Consider the following 9,066-nt stretch of genomic DNA (forward strand, 5'->3'; position numbering starts at 1 on the left):
AGATTAAAGGAGAAAAACCATGTGATTATTTCAATAGATACCAAAAGAGTATTTTATAAAAGTCAGCAGTCATTCATATTTAAAACAAAAAAAAGATTTCTAGCAATCCAGAAGGTAAAAATCAAGTTACATTTTTACCCTATATACTTCTGAATTCTATAAATATCCAAGATATGTCTTCATTACTTATGTAATTAAAAAAAACTAACAAATCATGCATGAATTGTCGACAACTGCTATTGATCAAATTTTTACATAATTGTCCAGCTCTCCACTTTCATGTCTCTGTCAGCACACCCTTTGCCACAAGATCAAAAATAATAAGAACTTCTAAATGTGTAAAAAAATAATTGGAAGGAATAAGTCTGATCTGTATAAATTTATTTCTCCTTTGATTTTTAATACATAGGCATATACTAATTAAAATTCAGGGCCTATGGAGCATTTTTACCCTCCCAAATTATGTAAGTCATTTCATTTCAGTAGATTCACACACATCAATAATTAGTTTGAGTAATTTCATTGTGAAGAACCTTGTGAATTCTTAGTAAATTTAATGGTTCTAGCACACAGCTTTAAAGTCGTTCTTAAAACTTGAATTTTGTTGGCACATGAGTGAGCTACGCTAGAATATCCAAAACATGAGGCTATAGTAAGAAAAAGATCATCTTCTGAAAGTGAAAGCAGAAAACACGGTACACATAACACCAAAGCTGAAAAGATGGCTTACAAATGTGTTGTTGGTACAGTTGGGAAATGACCAATTACCCTGTAAAGAAGACATGGCTCAAATGTCACTGACATAAAATAAAACTGTTTTCCCTCTCCAATTACATTGTAACTTGCTTGCACCTGGAAATGGTACCTGTGGAATTTGCCAATGTTTATTGGACACTACCCAGGAGAAGGGTGCTTTGATTCTAGAAAACTAACTTTGACGCAAATATCCCTGGAATAAAGAAAGCCAATTCCCCAGACTTAGATGGCTTGATGGGGATATCTGTTGAAAGCATCTAACACTCTATGTCTTACTCCGTACCTGCCAAGCAAAATGTTCTGAAAGGGAGCCTGCTGTACAGTTAACAGAACCCCTTGTCCACTCAGGTTTATCTCACATTTCAATTTATTAAATGGTCCCTCAAAGAGATCAATCAAGTGCTGTCAGTTTAGCTAATGTTTCTCAGTGTTCTAGAGCTCAATCAGCTTTGACCGACCTGATGGAGCCATTTCTGGACCTGCCATCCTAGGGACCAGCCCCAGGGTCATGGAGAGGCCTTTGAAACACTTCTTCCCCTGAAGAATATAGTAGCCTCTCTTGTGCATATATCTTCATTTGTTATAGATATTTATTCTCAACGTAGAAAAAAAACCTCAATAATAAATTTCCAACGCATCAATATTTATTTAGTGTTTGGCCATTTGTCCAAGATTTATTTTACTTATTTGTATATACCTAATAAATGGATAACACCAACAGAAGAAAGTTATACAAGACAAAAATTTCCATGATCCTTGTTACATTTGGAAAAAAATGATTGCTGTATGCTCAACAGCTTTATTTGTGTAGACTTGGTCCCAAGACATCCTGTGACTACAGAAACAGAGGGTTGGGATGAGAAATGGAATACAGGAAATCAGCACCAGGCAGAATGGAGCTGGGGAAAGTGAGAGCTACAAAAGCTAACCTAAGAACAAATGTCCAGAAAGTCCCAGAAACAAAACTGAAGAATGAATAGGAACACAGATTTATTCCTAATTATGAAACTATTTTGGGACCTGGCATCCATTTAGGCATCAGGACATAGGAAGGAGAAACTCTGACATCCAATCCTGGCCGGTAGGACCCAAAGGAAGTCTGCTGGAGGCTTCTGAGAAAAGTTTCCATATCTGATAAAAAGAGAGTGACATATGTGAAGCCAAACTCCACTTTCCCTTTTTGCTTCTACATGTTCTTGTGTGAGGTCATGATACTTAGAGCTGTGGTAGCCATCTTGTAACTACTCAGGGAGACATCTTTAATGAATTAAGGATATCAAAAAGGAGAAAAGGAAGAAGCCAGGAATCTTGATGATATTTTGGGGTTATTGAACCAACCCTAGAAAAGCCTACCTCCAGACTTCTTGTTGTGGATGAAATTAAACCCCTATTCTTTCAGCCACCTTTAAGAGGTTATTCTGTAACCTGCCATCAAAAACATTCTCAGTGAGAAAAGTGAGGCGAGATCTTTTTATTAAAACAGGATGGTACCGTTCAAATATTCTCTTGGCAAGCCCTTGGAAAGTTGTCCTAAGTATCTCATATGAGAGAACTATGAAAGGCAGAATTCTGTTAGGAGGTACGTCAAGAACAGTAATCACTGGTGGACCAAGAGCACTCAGCACTACAATTTACAGAAGCACAAAGTCACCAGATGAGCATAGCTGTAGGACATGTGACTGCAGAAGGATGACAGAAAGGCTAGGAAGAACCACCACTCATCAGAGCAAAGAGTAACAGAGAATGACCCCCAAATCCAAGAGTAACCAATGAATGTGTTGAAATAAGTCTCTTAGAAACCTTGGGAAAGGAAGAGCTGAGATAATTTGGAAAGAGAAGAGAGGATGATAAGTCTAAATCATTTTGTTTGCGTCACAGGTTCTTGATTATCCCACAAGGTTGGTGTGACCTGGAGAAACAAAAGAAAATCTCGATTGACGACTTGTTATGTGAGTGTCTGTAGTATCACAGGTGTGGTTCAGCAGAATAGAATGTTTAAAAAGCCTTGGCAGGAACCATAGGCTTTAATTAAATTGGATTACTTTAATTAAAGAGTACGTACAGACATGTTACTGAGTTTTCCGGGCAGTGCCCATGTACATTCTTACAGAGCTTGGATGAATCTGAGGAGCAGATCAGTTTTCTTACATACACTTACAACAAATATCTGCAGGTAGTCTAGCCCACGTGCCCAACTCCACAACTCTGAATTTCAGGGCAGACCACAGGGATTCATGTTTGCATGAGAAGCCCCTTGACCTCTTAAGAAAAATGGGGAAAAGCTTCTGGGGCTGATAGTTGGCCCCAGGACAGTATGATTAACACCACCGGACAAAGACAGGATATAAAATGTTCCCTAGCCTCTAAATAACAAGTATTATAGGTAAACAGGAAATTTATTGTGAAGAAAGAAAGAGGTATGTGGCTCAGGTCTAGCACTTCACTTTGTGCGTATAGGGAGATAAATATTGAGGCAGGTAACACGTGATTTCTTCTGGAACCTACAGCCAAGCTCCATGGCAAAAGTACTGTGAACTAATAGGTTCAACCTTTCATGGGCAAAAATACTCTCTCACCTGGATGTCTGAGGGAAAAGCAAGAGGGATAATTATTCAAAGAAGGAAAGACTACAATTTTTTTTCTTTTTTTTTTTTACTGTTGTTACTAACCAATATCTCTGAAATATAACACAGAGTCTGCCAGATTGTATGGCCAAAGGGCTTCCTGCACCACAGCCTAGACTTCCTGCATGGCCTTTGGGGCTCTGGGCCTCTCTCAAAGTTGCAGCTTACTGTATCTGTAGAAAATAGGTCAGAATAATATTCCCAAGTACGGAATATGCTGCCTCTAGAACCCAAAGAACAGAGTCCCTGGATGGCACAAACAGTTACATGCCAGAAGGTTGTCCGTTGAAAAACCGTATGGATGGGTGAAGTGTGCACAGCTTGACCAAGGTAAATGATGTCACTAAGAAGCGCGCGCGCGCGCACACACACACACACACACACACTCACACACTCACACACACAAAGGACATTTTTGGTAAATGCTAGGACGTATAATTTTGCAACAACAAAATATATGTTTGGTTACATATGTATGTATGTGTATGTACATGTGTGTATATATACATGTATCTATATGTATATGTATATACATGTGTGTATATGCATATATATTGATATGTATAATAAAGCACATAGAGGGCACAATTACAGATACTCCTTTTGTTGTTGTTGTTAGGTGCTGTCAAGTTGGTTCCGACTCATAGAGACCTTATGTACTACAGAACGAAACACTGCCCTGTCCTACACTATGGTCACAATAGTTGTTATGCTTGAGCCCATTGTTGCAGCCACTGTGTCAGTCCATCTTGTTGAGGGTCTTCCTTTTCTTGGCTGACCCTCTACTCTACCAAGCATGATGTCCTACTCCAGGGACTGATCCCTCCTGACAATCTGTCCAAAGTATATGAGACATAGTCTCGCCATCATTGCTTCTAAGGAGCATTCTGGTTGTACTTCTTCCAAGACAGATTGGTTTCTTCTTTTGGCAGTCCATGGTATAGTCAATATTCTTCGCCAACACTACAATTCGAAGGCATCAATTCTTCTTCGGTGCTCCTTATTCATTGTCTAGCTTTCGCATGCATATGAGGCGATTGAAAGTACCAGGGCTTGGATCAGGCACACCTTAGTCTTCAAGGTGACTTATGTGCTTTTCAACACTTTAAAGAGGCCTTTTGCAGCAGATTTGCCCAATGCAAAACGTCGTTTGATTTCTTGACTGCTGCTTCCATGGGTGTTGATTGTGGATCCAAGTAAAATGAAATCCTTGATGACTTCAGTCTTTGCTCCGTTTATCATGATGTTGCTTATTGGTCCAGTTGTGAGGATTTTTGTTTTCTTTATGTTGAGGTGTAATCCATTCTGAAAGCTGTGGTCTTTGATCTTCATCAGTAAGTGCTTCAAGTCCTCTTCACTTTCAGCAAGCAAGGTTGTGTCATCTGCATAACATGGGTTGTTAATGAGTCTTCCTCAATCTTGATGACCTGTTCTTCTTCATATAGTCCAGCTTCTCGGATTATTTGGCTCAGCATACAGATTGAATAGGTATGGTGACAGGATATAACACTGACACACACCTTTCTTGACTTTAAACCACACAGTATCCCCTTGTTCTGTCCGAACAACTGCCTCTTGATCTATGTACAGGTGCCTCATGAGCACAGTTAAGTGTTCTGGAATTCCCATTCTTCCCAATGTTATCCATAATTTGTTATGATCCACATAGTCGAATGCCTTTGCATAGTAAATAAAACACAGGTAAACATCTTTCTGGTATTCTCTGCTTTCAGCCAGGAGCCATCTGATATCGGCAATGATATCCCTGGTTCCATGTCCTCTTCTGAGTCCAGCCTGAATTTCTGGCAGTTCCCTGCTGATATACTGCTGCAGCCGCTTTTGAATGGTCTTCAGCAAAATTTTACTTGCATGTGATAATGATATTGTCCAATAATTTCCTCATTCAGTTGGATCACCTTCCTTGGGAATAGGCATAAATATGCATCTCTTCCAGTCGTTTGGCCAGCTGACTGTCTTCCACATTTCTTGGCATAGATGAGTTAGTGCTTCCAGTACTGCATCCATTTGTTGAAACACCTCAATTGATATTCCGTCAATTCCTGAAGCCTTGTTTTTCGCCAATACCTTCGGTGCAGTTTGAACTTATTCCTTCAGTATCATCGGTTCCTGATCATATGTTACCTCTTGAAATGATTGAACGTCAACCAATTCTTTTTGGTGTAATGACTCTGTGTATTCCTTCTACTTCTCAGACATAATCAAACACCTTGCAGGATTGGTTTTCAGGATTTGAAATCTTAGGACCATAGTCTCATGGGACAACTCAGTCAATTGGCATAATATAATTCATAAAGTTTATGTTCTGTATCCTAGTTTGTGATGTCATGGATTGAATTGTATCCCCCAAAAATATCTGTCAACTTGGCTGAGTCATGATTCCCAGTATTGTATAATTGTGTACCATTTTGTAATCCGATGTGATTTCCTTATGTGTTGTAAATTCAGTCACTATGATCTAATAAAATGGATTAGCAGCCGTTATACTGATATACAAGACTTGATAGTGTCTTAAGCGAATCTCTTTTGAGATATAAAAGAGAGAAGTGAGCAGAGACACATGGGAACCTCATACCACCAAGAAAGCAGTGCTGGGAGCAGAGAGCATCCTTTGGACCTGAGATTTCTGCGCAGAGAATCTCCCAGACCAAGGGAAGACTGATGACAGAGGGCCTTCCCCTGGAACTGACGCCCTGAATTTGGACTTGTAAACTACTGGACTGTGAGAGAATAAACCTCTTTTTGTTAAAGCCATCCACCTGTGGTATTTCTGTTATAGCAACACTAGACGACTAAGACAGGTGAGTAGTGTCTGGGGTCTTAAAGTCTAAAAGCAACCATCTAAGATATAACTACTGATCTCCTCGTTGAGAGCAAAAGAGAAAGAAGGAAGCCAAAGACTCAGAAAAGAAAGCTAGTCTACAAGACTAGCAGTCTACATGGGCCACGGCCTCATCTACCCTAGATAGTACACAGCTGTCACTACCAACCATTCCGATCAGGACCACAATAGATGGATCCTGATGGAATGGGAGGAAAATGTGGAACAGCACTCAAATTCTTAAAAAGTCCAGACTTATTGGATCAGTTAAGATTTGAGGACTCCCTGAGACTATCACCCTAAGATACTCCATAAATCTTGAAACAAAACTACTCTCTGAGGTTACCTTTTAGCTAAATAACAGATTGGCCCATAAAATAAAGAATATTACGAGTGAGCACTGCACACCTTTAAAAAAATCTATACCAAGTGGTCAACAGTTACTCTAAAGGAAAAATGAAAGGGTAAAGGGACAAGGAAACCAGATTACTGGAAATGAAACATACAGAATGGTATTAATGAGAATGCTGACACATTGTGAAAAATGTAACCAAAGTCACTGAACAATTTGTGTAGTAATTATTAAACCAAACCAAATCAAACCCATTGCTGTCAAATTGATTCCAACTCATAGTGACACTATGGGACAGAGTAGAACTGCCCCATAGGGTTTCCAAGGAGTGGCTTGTGGATTTGAACTGCTGACCTTTTGGTTAGCAGCCAAACTCTTAACCACTGGGCCACCAGGGCCCCAGTAATTATTAAAGGGGAACCTAATTTGTTGTGTATACTTCCACCAGAAACACAATGAAATATTATTTAAAAATAAAAAAGATAAAAAACCCTATGGAATGCAGTTCTACTTCGACCCACCCAGAGGCGCCTCAGAAGACAGGCCTGGCAGTCTGCTTCTGAAAGGTCACAGCTTTGAAAACCCTATGGAGCAGTTCTACTCTACATACATGAAGTCAACATGACTTAGAATCAAATCAACTCAATGACAACTATCAACAACAGAAATCGAAGAAGCCTAATAGGCATTGTTCTTCCTTCTTAGTGGTGAGGAATGTAAGATAAAATAATTAGTTGTTTACTTCGGAGGTATGTTCCAGCATGTCCTAGACCACTGGACCCCTAAAAAGTTCTGATGTAGTGGGTTCAGAGTCTTTGAAGGATTTGTCTTTCATTCTCTGAAGTACGAATGTCTTGCCAATGTTCCCAACATGCCATATCACTACACAGGTATGCCACTTCTTGCTCATTCTGTCTGATTAATATGATATCATTGATATAATAAACTGATGTGATATTCTATGGAATGTTCAGGTGGTCCAGGCCCTTTCAGGATATACGGTAAAGAGGACAGGAGAATTAACATAGCTCTGGGACATGACTGTAAATGAATACTTATGTCTATCCCACAGGAATGTTAAGTGCTTCTAATCATGCTTCTTGATAGGGATGGAAAAGAAAGCAGTTCCTAAATTGGTACTTACCATGTTTCTGAGACTATTTTCTCCAGTAAAGACACCAGATCCATATAACAGCTTTAACTAGAGCCACTAATCAGCTGAGTTTTTAGGTAATCCCTGTGATCCACCACTGGTGAATTAAATAGGGAATATAGGGGAACCACAAACCTTTAGTCCTTTAGGTCTTTAAGAATGGCATTAATATTCTCCCGGCCTTGGAGAGGGAACAAATTAACAAACAGGAAAAAATAATCTGCCAGCCAACCTAAGCCAGGAGCTCAGGGCAGGCATAGCTCCTTTGCCTAGGCACAAGCATAAGGGGTCCATGAACTTTGAATGCCTTTCACCCCTGCAAAGACCTATGTGGGCCCATTTCAACAGCATAGGCCCTCATTAGCACAGTACAATAAGGTGTATACCTGAAGCCTAACTTATCTGTATCAGCTATATGGTGGAGTGGCAGGTTCATGACATTTGATACCACTCTGGTCCTCACCTGCCCACATCAGGGGCCTGAGGACTGGTAGCTTCACCCACGCCACCTAGCCACCTGCAATGGGGTCCAAGAATAAGTGGTGCCTCCTAGTCCTTACAGCCAACAGCACTGGGTGCCTGGAGTCCAGCTGCAAAACCCAACCACCTATGCATTGTAGGGAACAGGGACATGCTTTCCTCTCAGACACTTGGGGACAGCCGTCAGCCCCCTGCCTTGCTCAGCACTTGACCCCCTACTGCAGCCAGATACCTGTGCCTACTCTAATCACCTCTGTTCATCTAGGACTGTAGGTGAGAACCTGCACCACACACTTAGTGACCAACTATCTGGACACCTGAGCTGAATCCATACAAGAAAAGTAAATGGACTCGGGCTCACATACCTAGTAACAGATCTAACTACCTGGTGACAGGACATTAGAGTTTCAAAGGCACCAATAATCAAACTAGCTCACACGACCAACCTATTTGGGCATATCAAAACAAAACAAGAAGCTAGGATGCAGTAAGCAAACATAAAATAAATGTAATAACTTACTGATGGCTCAGAGACAACAGTCAATATCAAATCACAGAAAGAGGCAGACCATGAAGCTTCAGCAAGCTCCCAAAACAAAGAATCAAGAAATTTTCTGGAAGAAGAGAACTTCTTGGAATTACCCAATATAGAATACAAAAGATTAATATACAGAACTCTTCAAGAGATCAGGAAGGCACTCAGACAAAACACAGAACAAGCCAAGGAACACGCAATGGAGGAACTTAAGAAGATTATAGAAGAGCACAATGACAAATTTAACAGGCTGCAAGAATCCATAGAGAGACAGCAATCAGAAATCCAGAAGATTAACAATAAAATTTCAGAATTAGACAACTCAAT

This window comes from Trichechus manatus, unplaced genomic scaffold (assembly GCF_000243295.1).
Source record: "Trichechus manatus latirostris isolate Lorelei unplaced genomic scaffold, TriManLat1.0 scaffold00096, whole genome shotgun sequence".
Classification (NCBI taxonomy): domain Eukaryota; kingdom Metazoa; phylum Chordata; class Mammalia; order Sirenia; family Trichechidae; genus Trichechus; species Trichechus manatus.